The sequence below is a fragment of the Diabrotica virgifera genome, chromosome 3 (assembly GCF_917563875.1).
Source record: "Diabrotica virgifera virgifera chromosome 3, PGI_DIABVI_V3a".
Lineage (NCBI taxonomy): Eukaryota > Metazoa > Arthropoda > Insecta > Coleoptera > Chrysomelidae > Diabrotica > Diabrotica virgifera.
Genome location: NC_065445.1, coordinates 263,474,850 through 263,495,978, shown reverse-complemented (window position 1 = coordinate 263,495,978; position 21,129 = coordinate 263,474,850). Strand labels below are relative to the sequence as shown.

General features: G+C 34.0%; 1 protein-coding gene across 2 annotated transcripts in view; it reads right to left on the bottom strand.

Annotated features, from left to right (window-relative positions):
* The window catches only part of LOC114325972 (calcium-activated chloride channel regulator 1-like), a 217,678-nt gene that overhangs the window by 184,544 nt on the left and 12,005 nt on the right, over positions 1 to 21,129 (bottom strand). The gene's annotated exons all lie outside the window — the stretch shown is intronic.

Below are 21,129 nucleotides of genomic sequence, written 5' to 3'. Positions count from 1 at the left end.
TATGATGAAGATTATTAGGGCACGTGTAATGACGAAATACCAAAATACTTAAAAACTGTTACAAAATACCAAAAAAGCTGGTGGAAAACAGTTAGATACGATATCTCTTTATGAAAGAGATTAGTATAAATCAAAATCTGCCATTCATGGTTTATAATTTATATAAAACGTAAATTTATTTGATTACATTATTAGTTTAATTTTACACAGCTGACAGTACTTTTTATCTAGTTAACATAAGTGCATGATTGAATCAAAAACCGTTTGTTAATGAATCTGCTACTTCCGCCTGTGTAAGATTACGTTTGTTCATCAAACACAGAAGACTATCGTAAATGTTATCTCGACATAATTATATTTCATCACAGAAGATTTTTGATAATGTGGTAAATAAAGGATATAAAAGAATAGGTATTAACGTTTAATAACACTTTAATAAACAGGAAATATATCAACAAAAATAACCAAACAAATAAAAAGAAAGAAATAACACCAGTTTTCAGAACTAACAACTTAAGCAAATACATGAAGAACAATAAGAGCCAAAACAAAAAACAATTACAGAGTGGTGTATACAAACTGGCATGTGGTAACTGTCCAAAAACTAACATCTAAACGCAGTAGTGACATTAACTTGTACTAAATTTTATGGAACTATTAAATCAAAAGTTTTTCAGTGTCTTATTGTTAGATTAACTAAGTCGCACCCTCAGTAATCTAAGGGCTTAACTCAAAATTTGTGATAACTGTGATTTTAAATGATAAGGGCACTAAATGAAATTCTCTACCGGTTAGCGTTGACAGAGAGAAAAAGAACATGAATGGATCGGTAAATATATGTGGGCCTCTCTCTCACTCTCCCCGGCCACCTCTGGTTTTTACTGCTACAAGGGAGCAATCAGTACCATGTCTTTCTATGACGAAAATCCTGGTTAGTTTGATGTTGTTCTGAAGCTATTTTCTTGTGGCATTTTTATAATCAATTACTTTTAATGGCAAATATTTATTAACGTTTCGAGGCCCAAATCGGGTTTCGTTGTCAAAATACAAAATACTACAGTAGTATTTTGTATTTTGACAACGAACCCCGATTTGGGCTGCGAAACGTTAATAAAATCATTTTTTTTTGGTAAAATTGTGGCTTATTTCCCATTAAAAGTAATTGGTTAGTTTGAGTTTTAACATTTTGTATTACAGAGAATAGTTTTTAGATGAGCTGATATAATATGCAAAATATAATAAACAAATGGGTCTAATTCATAATAGATCGCTATTTTGCATAAAAAGTGACAATGTATTAATAATATAAAGGGATCAAACATAAAAAGTTCCTTATTTCTATTATGATTTTTTGTACTATATGTGACCAACTTGAAAGTATTTTTTTCAATTACATGTAATTAATGGAATTTATTTATATTATTTTTTTTCTCATTGGTATTTGTAGTGCAATTATCAAATAACAAATCTGCCAAATTTCACATTTATAACTTAAATAATAAGCATGTTATTTGAAAAACTTGTTGTAATTTTAGAAACCAGAATCTTTAAACGCCATTTCCGAAAAATCTACTGTTTTGAATTGTGCCTCTATATTACTGAGGGTGCGAAGTGTTTAAGAGCAAATGAAAACCCAAAACAAAATACTTATAACAAAAATAATATCATTCTGAATATGAATAGGCATGGGTTTTCCCTTCTATTGTTATTCGCACCCCCGCTTGCCACCTCATCGATTATACTTTCAAATGCAAATTCTAAAAAGCATAAACCTAACAGTAAATACCAGCGAGATGATTCAATCGTTCATTTTAAATGTTAACCGACATTGTGTATTCTCGAATACTAACAAGCTACAAGGAATATTTAAATAAATAACCATCTACAATTCTAAGGAAACGCCACACCTCTTTGTGACATTCGTTTAAAGTACTTAGTTGGGACAAGCACTTAATTTATTCTTTATTGTTTCTTCTTCTTCGCTGGAACCTTACCGATGGCTTTTCGATTTTCAACGGTATCTCCCATATCTCGCTTGTACATTTTTGACTTGGCCTACAAATACGGTACACTGTAAGAAATCGTTGAGGTTTCGCGGGACTTATAGTTTCGCTATTTGATTACGCTGATTTGATTTATCGTCAAAAGAATTTGTTCGAAAAAATCCATTCGAACATTTAAAACTATTCGCAAACACAAGGCACCCGCCCTCAGATCAGAGCAAATTAAGACGAGGTCGAAGTAACACCTCTGTTAGCAGAAGTCCTCAAAAAATCCGTCAAAGATTTAGGTACTCCACGTGCCACGTGCTCTTCAATCTGTTACAAGATTGCCCCTCTTATAAGAGCAATTAATTAAAAGTTTTGTAGTGTCCTTTTTGTTGTGAAGAAGGAGTGTTTTTTGCATAGTTTTCTTACTGATAGGCATACTGATCCAATTCAAATTTCAAAAACAGGGATTCTGCCGTCCGATTTTATTTATGGGTTTTTAGTCTTTGATAGCTACTGCAGGATTTAGATTTTTATTTTATGTAGAGTGCAATACTCAAGTAAACGTCTGTTGAAATAAGTTTTGGTTTGTGAAAATACTTTTTTATAATGGATAAATGATGAAATTAAAAATGAAAATAACAGAAATTTGTTCTACCATTTTCAAACGCTAGGCGTCGAGTGTACAAAGGGGCTTTCAGTAATGTATTCAATATAAAAAAAAAGATAACAGAAACCAGGATGATGCTAAGGGGGGTTACAACTACTGGATGGTATCTGCGAGATGATCCTAAGGGGAGAGGGCTTACAACTACTGGATAGTCTCTGGAAGGGGTCGCTCCCAAAATCGCTACTGTCATTACCACGCCTAACTTCACGCGCAACTTTGATACGAGAAGTATAAAAAAATATGCATTGAAATCCAGATCCTGTAAGTTTTTGAGCATTCTAAAATGAGTACAAAGACATACAAAGTTTTTTTTGTAATTCCATTTTCAATTTACCCTGCACTTCTCGTAGACAATTATCGATAAGGTAGAGTTGTCACTATTTTGGGTCGCGCCCCTTTGAGGGGTATCCCTCTGAGGGGTATGGAATAGTAATGGTGTTAAGCATAGAAAGCTAAAAATCCATCCAAATGGGGGGGGTTATAATCCCCAACCCTCCCTGGTTACGCCTATGAGCGTATCTTTTCGTGACAAATCGGATCTTTTTCGAGCGATCATCGGATAATCTAGAAAAATTCGGCTGGCAACACTGCTCTCATTGTAGGACATTCTTCATGTTTGTCCTATAGTGTGTAGATATTATTTTATCTACAGAATTAAAGATAAAAAACTAAAGGAAGAATGTTTATTAGATCGAAATATATCAGATAGTTCCGATTTTTGCGATCCATCTCAACGGGGATTAGTGTAAAACTACAATAGATACAGAACAACTAAAAGATATATATGGGACTTTTCAATGGAAGATATGTTTAGGAACTTTTCTGATCTTTCGCTTTCGAGAAAACTATAAACAATTCCTTAGAAAAGTCTCCAAAATAATGTATGTATAGGGAGAATAATCATCATCATCATCAGTAGCTCGACAACTCTTTTTGGGTCATGGCTTGTTCTAGGATTTTCCGCCATACTGTTCTGTTTCTTGCTTTGTTTTTCCTATTGGTAATCTCAAGTGTTTTCAGATCTTGTTCTACTTGTTCCATGTATCTAAGTTTGGGTCTTCCCTTTGACCTTTTCCCTACTGGTGTCTGCATCATTATATGATAGAGAAATACATATAAAACAAGTAATTTGACTTCGTAAGTCCTAGGTTTTCACCCAAAGTAATCGAAAGTAGAACTGGAAGACGATATTTGAATTTTACGTGTAACTTTGCGTGGATTGATATACGAATTTACTAATGTTGAGTCATTCTTACTAAACTTTGACATTTGTCACCTCATTTGTGATTCTACCCGGTATAATGGCAGAGGAGTTACATTGGCGGTCCTACGGACCGACGGAAAGATTGCCCAGGTCAAATATCTCACCTTAGTACCATCCTTGGATTATCAGCTTTTATTTGACACCTCATTTGTCATTCTACCTGGTATAATGACGGAGAAGTTATATTCGCGGTCGTACGGACCGACGGAAAGACAGCCTAGGTCAAATATCTCACCTTTAGTACCATCCTTGGATTATAAGCTTTCATTTGACACCTCATTTATCATTCAAGCTGGTATAACGATGGAGGAGTTATATTCGCGGTCGGAGGGACCGACGTACAGACCGCCTAAGTTAAATATCTCACCTTTAGTACCATCCTTGGATTATCAGCTTTCATTTGACACCTCATTTTCATTCTACCTGGTATAATGACGGAGGAGTTATATTCGCGGTCGGAGGGACCGACGCACAGACCGCCTAGGTCAAATATCTCACCTTTAGTACAATCCTAGGATTATCAGCTTTCACTTGACACCTCATTTGTCATTCTACCTGGTATAATGACGGAGAAGTTATATTCGCGGTCGTACGGACCGACGCACAGACCGCCTAGGTCAAATATCTCACCTTTAGTACCATCCTTGGATTATAAGCTTTCATTTGACACCTCATTTGTCATTCTACCTGGTATAATGATGGAGGAGTTATATTCGCGGTCGTACAGACCGACGGACAGACCGCCAAGGTCAAATATCTCACCTTTAGTACCATCCTTGGATTATCAGCTTTCATTTGACACCTCATTTGTCATTCTAGCTGCTATATTGCCGGAGGAGTTGTGGTTACGGACAGACGGACGTGGATAATACAAAGATTTCACATTTTTTCAAAATGGGTGAAAACAATAGAAGAAAAATACAGTGAGAGGAAAAACATTTGATAAGGGTCAATTTGGTAAGGAACACACATCTAAGCACAAAGAAACTTGAGTTGGTGGAACGATGAAGTGCAACAGAAGGTTAGGGAGAGAAAAGAGGTATAGCAAGTCTAAAAAAGATGAAAATAGGGATACATACAAGGTAGCAACGAGGGAAGCAGCGCGCTGTAGTTACTGCTGAGGAAAGTTCGTCTAAAAATCTGTAAGAAGAGTTAAAAAATTGTAAGTCTGTTAAAACTGTTGTAAGTAGCATTGCTAAAGTAAGGGACAAGTCATCAAAGGAATTGAGTCACAAGCGACAGTGCGGATAGAAAATTGGTAAGATCCGATGTTAAAATAAAGTAAAGGTGGTACGAGTACCTTAAAAAGCTAAATGAAGAACACCAGAGAAGAGATAGAGGATGCAGGAACCCAAATAATGTAATACCGATGATAACGAGTGATGAAGTTAATGAAGCAAACAATGAAAATTTGGGAGCACGAAGGTTAAGAAGGGAGACATCACTAGGGAAAGAACAGTTTGGGTTTATGTATGCCAGGAAAGAAGACAGCGGATGCATTGCTTGTCTTTGCTTTGATTAAGAAATTGCCCATACGATACAGGCTGATAGTTTAACCGGGAGCGAATGAGCGAGGTATTCTGTGATGAAAAAACCAGATGAAACTGGTAAGTTCTACCAATTCTACTGGTAGAATACTGCAAGAACCGTCATATCATAATGAACCCTCAATTGAATGATCTGATGGTTAAACCCAGTGACAAAGATGACACAGTTTTTATATGGAAAAATGGACACGCGCCAACTCGTAACTTTTGATGACAAAAATTTTCAAATCAAAATGTACACCGGCCAATTCGTAACTTTTCTATTACCTGACCTGCCAACTCAAAACTTTCTTCAGGTGAATTCGAAACCATTGATTAAATCCATTACCTTAAATCGTGCTTAAATTTAAACCGAATGTTTCTTGGTTTGCTTAAAAACATTATATTATGTACCTAGAAAAAATAGCAAAAATTGAAATATCTTAATAAAATAATTGAAACAATATTATAGTGTTTCATTAACACGTGTTATTAGATATTATTTACATCAAGTATAGCTCTACACGATCTTGGTTTTTATCAAGTAATTGTAAATTCAATATTTAGATGTTTAGCAATGATAAATTATTTAAATCCATGTGATAATTTAAAAGCAAAGAGATCTTCCATATGTATATTTCAAGTCTAAAAGATTATACCTTTATTACGAATTCACCGGTAGTTGATTGGTTACCGAAAAATTACCTGAGGGCCAGAGATGCCAATTGGCCTGTAATTAGGAAGGGGGATTAAAATAGTTACGAATTCACCGGGACCCCGAAAAGGACATCAACAACAGAACGGCTCCCAATAGGGATGCAAATGTTCTGTATTTATGTTAAATAAGGTGGAATAAGAAGAAAAAATAAACAATGGAAGAAACATAATGTTTTGTAGAATCAGCCTAAAAATAATATCAAGGAAAAGATTAAGAAATTTACATTCTACTACATTATGCATACACTACTAACATCGTTCCTAAAGAATGCTTACCACTCTTAAAGGGGCACTTAATGCTAGATTGTGAAGTCGATTCTATAAGGTTTAGCATGACGCATGGGACACTAAGGACGTCTCTCTCCGGATATTACTTGACAAGGAACAGGCCCCAATCATCCGGAAACTTTGAAACTAGATACCATTACAGATTATATTTCTAAAGATAAAAAGGAACCACTTAAAAGCAGTCTATAAGGTCAAACAACTACTCCCTACTCTACAATCAGGGAGAAAATACAGGAAATCTCAAAAATTTATTAATTTTTATTTATAAAAAAATCAAAGCACAAGTGGCTTGTGTTTGTCGGTATATTATAAATAAAAAAAAGAATGTGTGTGTACTTTGTACGCACGTAAGAAGATATTCTTCTATTATATAATAGGTAATTTAAACGAAGTAAATATACTTAAAACGTTATTTGTACTTATTTTATTTAAAAATGAAACTAACTTTCTTATCTACCACTTTCAAAAAAGAAGAATATCTTCAAAAATTATATAATAATATACTTACAATCATAAAATCTATAAAAATAAAATAAAAAAATAATACCTTGCTTGGGGCTTGAACCCACTTCACGTCTACCGCGCCATACGAAAGTTGACGCCATTTCGAACTGCACCAAACTCTCGTATACGTCATGTGGGAATATACACAAACTAAACGTTTACACCATAAATTTATATGAATTTAATAAAATTATTAGTTTGTTTTTTGTCGAAATAAAATACAACAAAATATAGAGTAAGAAAACGATATATGAGATGAAGATTTGTAGAAAGTTTGTTCGTAATCAGATTATGTAAATTAAAGCATTGCCTACTAATAGGTAACTACATTATTTTGTTTACATTTTCCAAATAGATAGGTATTGAAACTATTAGGTATTTCCAACTGAAACATTTAGAATTACGTACCTGCGGCTTTTCAAAACTATTTAAAAAGTCACTATAATTATAAATTTGATTTTATTTCTGTCCACACATCAATAAAAACTAATATTATACAATATTTTTGTTTACCGATAACCTCCATATTGAACAATTATTGACAGATCATTTCAAAATTTCAACACCCATACAGAGCCCGTATAACGACTAATTCCATACTGTCGGTGTGCGCATGCGCGCGGATGAATCAAATTTTACCCTCAATCGATTCGCCGCTAAAGGAGAATATCTTCAAAAAGTTTACCTTTGCTCAAACGTTTTGGAAATTTGCCATCTTCAATAAACTGCCAATAATGCATTTACAAAATAAAATCAAGTTAATGAAATTAATATATTGGAGAAATCCTTGATATCGATTTTGTTATTGATATAACTTTGGTTTTTCTTTATGTGAATCATCTCCAAATATTTTTTAAATGCATTTTTATTTATTTTCATTTTGAAGACATTACTCATTTTTGAAGTTATACTTCTTTACGATCGAGAGTGAAATTTTATAATAGGGCTTTTCATCGATTGTCATTTGTTTCGAGCTTCTGTCATGTGTCACATAATATTAATATATCTATGTCATACGTCTTTGGTTTGTATCATTGGCAATACCAATAACGTATGACGTAGATATATTAATATTATGTGACACATGACAGATGCTCGAAACAAATGACTGTGAATGAAAAACCCTATACTGGGCGCATGTGCACACAGACAGTATGTAGTTCGTTGCTAATCTTTCAAGATATGTATGTATCAGCGCTGTCATTAAAAGGATATATTAGTGTTTTTAGTAAATGTATTATTTATTATAATTTTTGTGTATTTGGATTTGTCTTCCTCGGGAATAAGATATTTTATAATAATAGTAAGTATATTTAAAGTATTCTTGTATACTTCACTTGGTCTATTAAATTTGTCAGTATCTATGTATGAGAAATCTTGTAACCTGTCGAAGCGAAGGGAATATAGCTCAGTGGGAGAGCGAAAGTTAGTTTTTTAATATTTAAATAAAATACAAATAACCTGTCAAGTATATTTATTTCTTTGAAATTATATATAGAAGTATAACTGGGTCATTCCATTGTCACGGGTGGGACAGTCAGACAGAACATTTAGTTATTTTTCAGGTTGTATTACTGTTAAAAATAATACAATTTAGTTTAAAACTATAATAAGTGACATAAGAATACTTCCTTAATCGCTGTAAAAAGTTTTAGTTACCTGATGAAAAAAACATAGGATATATCTGATGTCAAACTCTTGTCACGGGTGGGACAAATTTTGGAAGTGCCTCTTAACAATAGGTGTTACTTGTGGAAAATTCTGTGAAGTCTTTACAGTAACAGCACTAAAAGCAGTCCAGGTTGATGAAATATGAGCATCTGGGTAAAATGCTCTTGATAGGCAAATTTTAATTCATTTCAGTCATTTAAAATTAATTTTTATTTGCTGTCACGGGCGGGACATGGAAATGTCACGGGTGGGACACAATAAGAAAAATCAGTCAATAGCAGTACTTTTACACAGTATTTAATTACAAAGAAAATAGTTAACCAGTGGATCTGTTAAACTCTTTCAAAAACATCAATATTTACATCAAACTCATAAAAAACTGTGCTATTTCTCATACATTTCGGTTTTGGTTGTGGTAAGACGCTGATTATATTTTCAAACTGGATATTTTTACTGTTGGATTGTCTTCTTTGAAGAGCGCAAATGCTTCTTTCACAGTCATGTTCATATGCTGCAACTGTACTTTGCTTCTTTTACCACTTTCTGGGTCTTTTATTGATTTAAAATCTTTGATTCCAGGAGTCTGCCTACTAATACTGTCTGTGGCATAAAAGTCTTTGACTAACACAATAGTCTCTTCTGGTGTTGAACTTTTCGAGAGCACGCTCTTGTCATTAAACAGGTTTTTTGCCACTTTTGGGAAGGACTCGTTTATAAGTTTACATAAGACAGCAGATTTTTTACTAGTGCTAAAAGGAAGCACATTTTTGACTCTCTTTACCGCTTTTCCCAGTGATTGTGGCCTCTTAAAAGAACCCAATTCTGACACACAAGGGGATGTTTCAGCTAGTTTATTAGACATTTCAGTCATTCTCTTTTTTTTCCTGTATAGCCGTTTCCGGAGTCTTTCTTTTTCTTTGTAATCTTTACATACCTTGGTAGAGTGTAACATTCTTGTCTTTAAACTATCTCGCCTCTTTTTGTCCCTGGTCTTCTCTTTCTCCTTGTGGGCTTCATACTTTTCCTTATCTTCCTTTAATTTTTGCCTGTGCTTCTTCATGCGTTCTGCAGACGTGGTCTTCGCCATTATGGAAAAAAATAATAATTTTTAGTAAATTTATAAAGTTACACAATGAGTTTAACTGTTGTGTTATGGTCAAGTTAATGCCTATTCTGAACTAACCTTAAAATTTCATAAGAAAACATCTACTTCAAAAATTATGAGGTAAAACCATCAATACTCACAAACACTGTCACGGGTGGGACAAAACTTAAACTCGTAATATAAATTGTAGTTTTTGTTGTTTTTTAGGCTAATTTTAACCTAAAAGTAACTACTACAAATTTTCAACATAACTCTTCACTTATTAATGATGAAATTTGTACTTTTCCATCTTTTCCTGTCACGGGTGGGACATTGATGTATGATTTTCTTTAGAAGCTAATAAATAGTAAACAACTTACCTTGAAAATATGTATGAAATGTGAGTGTATGGTACAAGATCTCTTCATCAAACATACATCCAACAACAATCAACAATCAGCTGTGATTAGATGAAATAAAAATACCAACCCGAAAGAAAAAAATATCATAAAGTTACTATGGATGTATAAAGTAAACTTTATGGTCTGATTTCTCCTTAAAAAAATTTTTTTTTGAAAAAATAATTTCTGGACGAAGTTTTTTATACTTTTAAGATTACAAAAAAGTAAGAGTCCATTAATGAAAATGTATTTAATTTTTTCCACACAAGGCTCATTTTTCATGGAATGACCCAACTTCTTACGTGCGTACAAAGTACACACACATTCTTTTTTTCATAATTAATGCCCTTTTTGTGGTTTGTCGTTTACGTTTTGCTAATATTGTGAAATACCACTTAGCTAGTGATTGAAATGAAAGTTCCGTTGAGCTGAAAACCCCGAATTCCAAATAAACAATATTTTTAATGATTTCATTGATTTTTAATTCGATTTTTAACATTGTACAGCATATAGCGCGTCTCTCGTACAAGACAGTATGTACCCGATAGCAAAGACTTGGCCTAGAAACGAGATAGGTCTTCAGCATCTTAAAGGTTAAATTCGAGAATTGACTTTCACACGTTTGCATCTAACGAACACGTTTTGGTGTTAGGTAATCATCCTTTTAGAGGATATTGAAGGTTTTTAAAGCTCTCTTATTATTTTTTGACAAGTGTTTTAGATTATGGACATATTATACGCGTATTTCAAAAGTGGAGATTGAAATGATAGGTGAAATTATGGTTCGTAACAGTTATGTAATTATGCTGTTTTTGGTTGTGTTGGTAACTTCTCAAAAAGGTTTGAAAATATTTCAAAAATATATTTGTAAGACTGTAATAATTTTTTTGGCAGTCCAAGTGACCTCAATGGGTTATATTTTAATCCAAATATATTTCTATGATCTCCTTCTTCTTAGGGTGCCTGTCCGTTCTGAACGTTGGCGATCATTCTGGCTATGATGACTTTGTTAGTTGCTATACGGAATAGTTGTGTTGAGGTCTTTCTATACCATGCTCTCAGGTTAGCAAGCCAGGATATTCTTCTTCGTCCTGGGGCCCTTTTTCCTTCAATTTTACCTTGTAAAATGCACTGGAGTAGCTCGTATCTGCCTTGATTTCTCATTATATGCCCCAAGTACTGCAGCTTACGGTCCTTCACGATGTTGACTAAATCTGCGGTTGTGTTCATCCTCCGTAGTACTTCTTCATTGGTGACTTTGTTTGTCCATGGTATCTTCAGGATCCTTCTGTACAACCATAGCTCAAAAGCTTGGAAGTTTCGATAGAGTTTCCGCCATCAAGGTCCACGTTTCTACTCCGTACAAAAGCACTGAGTACACGTAACATTTATGGAGCCTTATCTTTGTTTTTAGAGTGATGTCATGGCTCTTGAACACAGAGCTCATAGTCAAGAATGCACTTTTTGCCTTTCCGATGCGACATTTAATCTCTTGAGTATTGTCCCACGACTCATTGATTATAATGCCCAGATAGTTGTTTGTATTGTGAGACGCGTTCAATTCTCATTTGGTTCACATACAGATTTACTCCAGTTATATTTTGCTTGCTGATGATCATTAGCTTGGTTTTGCTGGTGTTTATATCTAGTCCATATTCTACTGGTTTCAGTTATTTTATTCATTAAGTTTTGCAGCCCTTCTATGGTATTGGAAAACACTATTGTATCATCTGTATATCGCAGGTTACTGAGCTTGACTCCATATATTGAGGTGCCTTCATCAATATCTTTTAGAACCTCTTCAAAAATGTGCTCTGAGTACAGATTGAATATCAGCGGTGAAATTAAGCATCCCTGTCTCACTCTTCTTAAGATTTTGACCTGATCTGTATATTCTCCATCTATTCGGAGCACTGCTGATTGATTCCAATACAGGTTAGCTATTATTTTCAGGTCTCTCCCGTCAATCCCTGTCCTCTTCAGCACGTCCATCAAAACATCACAGCTGACATCTCTACATTTCTGAAACAACACCTGCACACTAAATAAAGCCCCCCTCGTACCAACGGCGTTCACAAATCCAAACTGATTGGGCGCAATTTGTTCTTCGCATTTCGGTAAAATCTATTATGGATGACTTTTAAAAACAGCTTGAGAAGATGGCTCATTAGGCTTATGGTCCTATAGTCTTCACAAACTTTTGCTCCTGGTTTTTTGGGCAACGGTACAAACTCAGATTTGAGCCACTCTGCTCCACCATCTCCTAATATGATAATCTAGTTTCGCTTACACTATTTCTAAACGGTGACAACTTGATCACTCCGATGCACTCCATTCTAATGAATTTCCATCTTGGCAGGAATAACTCTACATGATATCAGCATAAAGGGCGTAAGAGAATATTAAGAGAATAATAATACTGAGCACCTGTAACTGAATATAAGAAACGACGTTACCTAATAGTAAGAATATTCTATCTTTATCTTCCTTCGCTTTTCCTTTTTCAGAGGTCGCTGTTGCTTACATTTCTTTGCCACTAACTTAAACCTTTCTCTGTCTTCAGCCACACAGTCCTTCTATCTTCTTTTCCGTTTTGCTCTACCTCTTTCCCCCAGCTCTATCCTTTGTTTTTGAACCTTTTTTGAGACTGTCTCTTCTAGTGTGTTGTACATATTTCCAAAATTACGAGACTCAACTACAACTGCAATACAGAATATATGTTTTGGTTCAGATAAAGTTACACACCAAAAGCTTCTCTGTACGAAGAATGCTCTACAAGAAGAGTCTTCTTATATTATTTGTCTCAAAAATTTCTTCGTCACGATTAAAATTGAACTCAAACGATTGAAATTTCCAAAGAAAATCCTCGGATTTTGATCTGAGAGAATCTGAGAGACCACTATGTACATACTCTTTAATCTAAAGGGAAGAAAGAACATTGAAATAGTCATACGAAGTTATCAAAGAAATATCAGAATAAAGTTCCAAAACTGACGACTACTATTACAAAAAATTACTAGACTTATATTATTATAAGAATATTAAGACTTATTAGACTTTTCTCCTTGAAAGCAAAATACCAGATTTACTTTAAAATGTTTGCATCATTGACGAATATAAAAAAAAATATAGAATCCACAAATAATTGCTCACTTGTTTACTACTAAACTAACATTAAAAGCATATTTAATATTTGTCTAGTATAATAACTTGTCACGTGTGAATGTGTAGTAATGTCCTAAATGTAGTAATACAGTCAAGTCAGCAATCAATGTGATTGTGCAATAAGCCACACGGGAAGTAATTACACAAAAACGTTATTAACTGCTTCTCGTCAAAAAATAATAATTGCAATCATCTCATTGGTACCTCGAGGTCAAAATCTGTCTTTTTCCTTTATATTATTTGACATATTTACTAAGTACAAGTTCCAATGTCATTTAGTTAAAAAAAATTGTCCCATAATTGTAGCCAGCTAGTTTTGTATTTAGTTTTTATTGTAAGCATACTTCGCCCCCTGTAATTGAATTTTAATTAAAATCAGAGGGTTCGGAATATGAGGAAATTCGATAAATTTTGGGTAATTGATTTATTGCTCCCCTCGGCATCTGCAACAATCTAACGAGTCTATTCTTCTGGGACATCCTTCGTTAGATATGCGATTTGCTGAACAATATCAGTAATGTATACAGATCCGATAAATTATCGTCATATGTTTTACTATCAATAAAAAATATTACGCTGACTGAAGATAATAAATTCTCTTTTTTTTAATAGGATAATTATTAGTTTTCCTTTCTTTTATTAATTTCTAATGTTAGAATGCAGTATCAGGACCAAAGGTTAATTCAGATACATTTGAAATGACATTGCATGCCATCTAGTAACTTTGAACATGGATCTGTACATGGCTCTACCTTCAACAATGTGTTTTCACGTCACCCGGGTCATTCCATGGATACATTCCAGAGGCAATGTGTTGAATGGTGTGTCTTTTTATTAAGAAATCTGTGACGTTTCTGTTCAATATCACTCATGTCTTAGTAAATATCAAGAAACGTAGTAGTGTTCCTTCAATCAGATACTGGACAACCAATTATTTTAATTTTTAAAAGATCGATTTAGATGATTTACTATTTCTACTATCTTGTCACTTGTTTAAAAGCTACAACCTTAATCTGGAGATAAAAGTAAGGATGTTACGATGTTATATCTTCTCAATATTATACTACCGAGTTGAATCCTGGACACTCACTGAAGCGATGGAGAGAAAACTTGAAGCCTTCGAGATGTTGCTATAAAGGCGAATCCTAAGGATGTTACGGACGGACAAGATAACCAACGAGACCGTATTACAAAGAAGGGGAAAGAAAGAGGCGATGTATACCATTAAAAGGAGAAAGTTAGAATATCTCGGACGCATAATGAGAAACGGCACTAAATACAGATTACTGTAGGTATTCATTCAAGGAAAAGTATTTGGAAAGCGAGAAATTTTGAGAAGGAGAATATCATGGTTAAAGAACCTGAGGAAATGGTTCTCCACAACAACTAATCTATTTGAAGCATCAGTTAATAAAATAATTCTAGCTAGAAACAAACGCAGAACTCTCTTGTCTTTCAGTATCTCCATTATTTTATTAGGTACATTATTCTTTTATATGATGATACAGGATATCGATGATTTACTATTTCTACTCTCTCGTCTTTCAGTATCTATATTATTTTATATATTCCTATCCTATTGGAGATTTTATATATTATCATCAAGGCTAATCTAATTTTGTTTCTAACTGTTCTAAACAGTTCGTTTGTGGTGAAGCCAAACCAATGTCCTTTCTAATCCAGATATTTTTCTACTGACGTAATTGTTTTATGCTTCGATATTTCCTTTCCTTGTCTAACTCTATATATTTTTTATTTTCTTTTCCTTTTCTTAACAGTTAACTAACTGTTTGAATTAAAGAAAACATTCAGTGTATATTGTTTATCACTAGCTAACAATAGCTTTTTATGCTCTTCCGACACCTTGTTAACAATTCTTATCAATTACTATTACTATACAAAAGTGAAAAGCTAAAAGGTTTCTATTTTGCAGTCCACACTTAAAACTCTTGCAGCACGTGGCGTTAAGAGACAATATATACAATTTACGGAAAATAGGCACTTTGTGTAATGGTAGGTACTCTGATAAGAAGTTACTGAACCCGCATGTTAATTATGTGTATTTAGTACAGTTCTGTTAGGAAGCCCTAGTCAATATTATAATATTTTTTTTATAATTATTACTGCCGTTAATATAATTTATAATATCTAACTTTTTTAAATTTAGCGATAATATAAAATTATTGCCGTTTTTATACATGAGAATAAAATAGTTATTTTCCTAACTAGTGCGGAAAGTGATATTTTCACGCACGAGACTGCTGTTGACCCGAACGACGCGATAGCGGAGTTCGGGCAAGCAGTCGAATGCGGGGAAGACACTTTCCGCATGAGTTAGGAACAATATTTTTTCTAGGGCCGTACGTTTGGAAAAAAGCTACAAAAAATAGAGTTATATCAATTTTTATTAACCCGCCATTACACGCGCTATGAGGGAATCCCTCACCATATTTGTTTATAAGCAATGAAATTGTGTAAACTAATACGATAACCTTAAGCACCCAGGAATGCCTTTAGCATGGTTCATGAGAGGGTATGAAAAAGTTATAGAATATTTCAGGCGGTCAGTGTGCTGTGTGATAGTTGAAAGAAGAGACATCTCTCTTCAAGTGAGGGAATTCCTCACTGCGCGTGCAGTCACGGTGAAATCACGTTTCTAATATCTCAAAGAAACTTTTAGGTTTTTATTTAATATTTAGGTAGGTTTAATTAAAATATTATTGTTTGGATTAGGTTAGGAACAGTGGCACACCGAGGGGGGGGTTTGGGGGTTAAAATCCCACCCAGAGCATATAGAAATATATATAAAAGAAGGTAGGAAAATGTAAATTGTCGTTCACAAATAATACAAAAAACTTTCGGTGCCCAAGCAAACCCCCTCCCCCCAGAGGAAAATTCTAGGTGCGCCACTGGTTAAGAACCCATTTTTAATAGTAATAGTCTCCCGTTTTATACCGCTCACGTGGCTTTAGGAGTATAGCAGGGTAGTCTGCTATATCTAGGGCCTACGGTATACAAGGAAGGTAACAGGGCCAGTGCTACGCTTCAACCGCCTATTATTACCCCTGGTTTTACCCAAGGTACTCATTTTATTCAGGCTGAGTCGACCTGGGGCCTATAAACATTTAAAAATGTCTAGTTGTTCTTGCCGGCGGCGGTAGGATTTGAACTCCGGACCACCGGTACGCTAGCCTAGCACACTACCACTCGGCTACGCCGGCCCTAGAACCCATTTTTAAATTTACCAATTAGATGGGAAATAAGCCACAATTTAACTTGAAAAATTGATTTTATTGACATTTCGAATTCCACCTCGGACGTCGTTATCAAAATACAAAATATTAATAGTTAATTACATAAATGCCACAAAGAAATAGCTTCAGAAAGAAAAGTTGTTAATTTTAATTTGTATTTTTAGTAAAATGAATTCGCGTAAAGAACGTTAATTTCTTCAGTGGCTTGCTGAAATTGAAAATTAAGAAAACTTGCTTTTGATCTATGTATATTATTTTTACTTTTGTTTTGTTAAATTAATAAAAAAAATTGGTTTACGAGACTTTCTATAATATGTGAGTACAACCCATTTTATATTTATACATGTTGACATTCATTCTTCCTCGGAATAAGTCGAATTTATGTAGGTGAGGGCGACGCTCATACGCGTGCAACCACGTCACAATAGAAGACGCGTGTAACGGCGGGTTAAGAAGTGAAAATACAGAATAATTTTTTACTAATGAAGTAAAAACCTCACATGTAGGTAGGTGGTATATAATTTATTAAATTTTTTTTTCTAAAAATGATCCAAGATGGATAAAATCACAAACGTTTTCGGACCAATCAGTCCATCATCAGGTGGTAGAAACTTCAGATCCAAAGTAGTTGGAACTAGCTACATATTTAGGTCAAAAGACCTTAATGTAATAATAATTATGCCATTTAGGCTACAAAAATGTCGACAATAAGTCGATGTCACAAGAAATTAAATTGCAACGGTATTACAAAGTGGTCTTCATCTTGGCCTCAAACTGTCAGTTTGAGGCCAAGATGAAGACCACTTTGTAATACCGTTGCAATTTAATTTCTTGTGACATCGACTTATTGTCGACATTTTTGTAGCCTAGATGGCATAATTATTATTACATTAAGGTCTTTTGACCTAAATATGTAGCTAGTTCCAACTACTTTGGATCTGAAGTTTCTACCACCTGATGATGGACTGATTGGTCCGAAAACGTTTGTGATTTTATCCATCTTGGATCATTGTTAGAAAAAAAATTTTAATAAATTATATACCACCTACCTACATGTGAGGTTTTTACTTCATTAGTAAGTTTTTATTATGGTATACAGCCAATGAGAGGAATCTTTTCCTTTATATTTTACAGAATAATTCTTTGGCAAGGTTGTCAAAGCCAAACTAAGGACTTTCGGCCCTCGGTAATAATTTAGTCTTTCATTCTGCGTTTAATTTTTTCAAAAATATTTATTGGTTTTTTTAGGATTCGAAAAAATGAACACAATGTCCGTGGAAATATTTTCCAAATCTATCTTGGTCATACAAAGCACTCAGTCGAATAGAATATTGTCAGCATATTGTCAGTCAGAGAGTGACAAGTTTAGATATTTGACACGGCTTCGGGAATATTTTGTGTTGTTTATTAAATTATTATCGATAGTGTATTTGATAAATAATTGATTTAAGACGTGAAATTAATAAAAAGTTATCTATTGTTTATTATTTATGGAAGATCCCGAGCACAGAATATTGCGATCCAGGTATTTTGTTGTTAAAGATGTTCAAAATTGTAAGTGTTCCAGAGTAACAATATATTATTAAAAAATCACTTTATCACTTTTCCTCTTTTCTCGATCGAGTATTAGTTTTTGTTGTATAGTATATAAATTATTACAATCACTGAATACATAGTTAGTGAAAAAAATTATAATATTAATTAACTGAATTAATGATGTAAGTAACAGTTATCCAAGAACATTCAAAAGCCATCTCTTTAAAGTAATGTTTACATATCCATACCAGTGAGAATGTTACTACACTTAATTAGCCGTGTAAAGAGAGAAAAAGTAGGGATAGCCGTAAAATATTTGCGCGCATGCCCTTGAAAAAGGTAAAAAAGATCTTTGAAAGTACCTTAACTAAGACATAAAACCGACGCCTACAATGATCACAGTACCATAGGAACTGGGGAACATAGGAAATAATGTCTATATAGGTACAGGACAAGAACGACTTAAGTTACGCGAGAGAGAAAAGTTGTCCTCTAACAAGAAGGAACTATAATAGCTTGGTTTATTGATTGTATGATAACGCTTGGCCTCACTGCACAGGAAGAAACCAGGTTTTCATTCTTGCGATTGAAGTGGCCAGCAAATTCACCTAATACTGATATCATAGAATATTTAGTGTATAGGGGCATTAAACAGGTAAAACACTGTGATCCTCCAGGACTTAACAGTCGCTGGTGAAAAAGCGTGGAATTACGATATTTTCCTCAAAAATAATCAAAATATATCGATTTCATGTACCTGTTGTTGTCTTATGCTACGATCACATCACAATACAATAATAAAAGTATTAAGTCAGCGTGTGATACTAGTTTCACTGGACTATGATGACTAAGGATAGGTAAGTCAACAATTGAGGTCACTGTAAACAGTACATACCTACGTATCTCCTATTGTACTAAAAAACGGTCAGATGCCTATAACAGCCGTCTTTTATTAACAATAACTTCTTTTAACAACGGTTTAGGTAATCGATATCTACGTCAAAATAGAGTATCTATTTATATAAAATGTACTCTGATTACCTATTATTAAACATATTGGAATTTCTTTTTTTTTTTACTGTGCATTTGAATTTATTGATCCAGTAAAATTTATATTCAGCAACATGAAATACATACAATATCAATAGGTATACGGTGTGATTTTATTTCTTTCAGTCAAATTCTACTAATTCAGAGAAATTACGAATTAACTTCAGTAGATGCTTGTCAATGCTTTAATTTTCGAGTCACTTTAATGTCTTGTTCTGAAGTGTTACCTTCCTCTGTTGTTTATCTAAATATTTCGTTTTCTAAATGTCTTTCAGTGCCTTTTGTTTTAAAAATTCGTGAGTTTTGGTGCTTGCTCTTTGTGTGTTTCTCTGCCTCTGAATGTCGTATACTTCAGAAATGCCGTATTCTGCTGTTGATATTTTTCTTTTACTTCCTTTGTGAACCAAGTCCTTCTTGATCCGAGGTTGACATTGACATTCCTCTTTAATATTCTAGTTTCTAATGCTTCGAGATCTGATTCAAGTATTTCTTTAGCGTGGATCATCCGCGTTCTATATCGTCTGTATCTTTTAAAGTAAAGGGTTTCACTTCAAACCGAGATAATTGTATAATATCTTCCAGCCTTATTTGCTATGGTCTTTTTACTGAATCTTTATGCAGATTTTTAATTTTAGTTTCTCCCTTTACGGTACTGATTTAAAACGTCCCAGATATTTATCATCATCATCACACAGCCAAATTTGTCCACTGTCGGACATAGGCCTCCTCTAGATGTCTCCACCCTTCTCTGTCCTGAGCAGCTGCAATCCAGTTAGTCGCTATTCTTTTAATGTCTTCGGTCCATCTGGTAGATGGTCTTCCACGACTTCGCTTGTCTGCCCTTGGCCGCCGCTCTTAAATCTTCTTTGTCCATCTGTTGTCTCTCTGTCTTGCGACGTGTCCTGACCATTTCCACTTCAACTTCGTAATGCGTTTTATGATGTCTTCCACTCCAGTTCTTCGCCGTAACTCATCATGGATTGTTGTTTATTGGAATAATTATTAGAGCCATTTACTTTCGTACTTCTTATGTTGCAGACTAATACATTCATTGTCGCGACAATTAAAAGCAATCGTATATTCGTGGAATGACCTCTATCTCTTTTTTAAAAATAATATTTGGTCACCCTTCGACTACATACTTGCCGGTTCGTTAATATATACTTCCGTGAGATTTTGGGATTCTTGTTAACCGCATTTATTACATACAAAAAACAGGTGTTTCCATCTCAGAATAATTATTTCATTACATTTTATCTCAATACGGGAATAAAAGAACCACCTGACTATTAAAAATTACATATAATAAATTAAATTTTTGCCTACAGCTAATAATCGTTAGCTAAATTCTACAGTTTAAAATTGATGAACTAAAATTGCTATAATCACAGGTTTCAGCTTAAATTTATTTCCACCCCATCTCTAGGGGGTTGAACACATGCCAGATACAAGAAATGTACCATTATGTAATCTTTTTCAGACGGGGTATAATTATTTCAAACTGTTAGAAGAAATAAAAAAAGGGCGAAAAAGACTCTTTTTTTCTAACCCACTATTTTATCTTAAAATTATTCCGATTGCGTAGTGGGTACAGATGTTAACAGCTTGTGTTAAAACGTGTTTTAATCACAGGTCATGCCATCCCTTTTTAGAAGGGTGTAGCGCCTGTCAGATACAAGATACTTACATCATCTTTAATGACTTTTTAGCTATCGGCATCGTGAAAGTGCTTGATGGCTGTAAACTGTTAAAAGAATTAGAGGAATTTCTTGAGAAAATAACATATCTGAGAGCGATCGCGGTTATATTTATGTTGTTAGATTATGTAGAAAATGTCTAGTAGGGAATTTTGAAATGCCACAGATGTTCAAAGAAATATATTAAAAGAAATAATAGTCACTATTATGTAAATTAATTTTAAATACCTAATAGTTTGGGAAACAAGATTGTTGATTAAAATTCTGAGGGATCAAATGATTATTAGGGATGGCGGTTTTTGACAAAACACCGG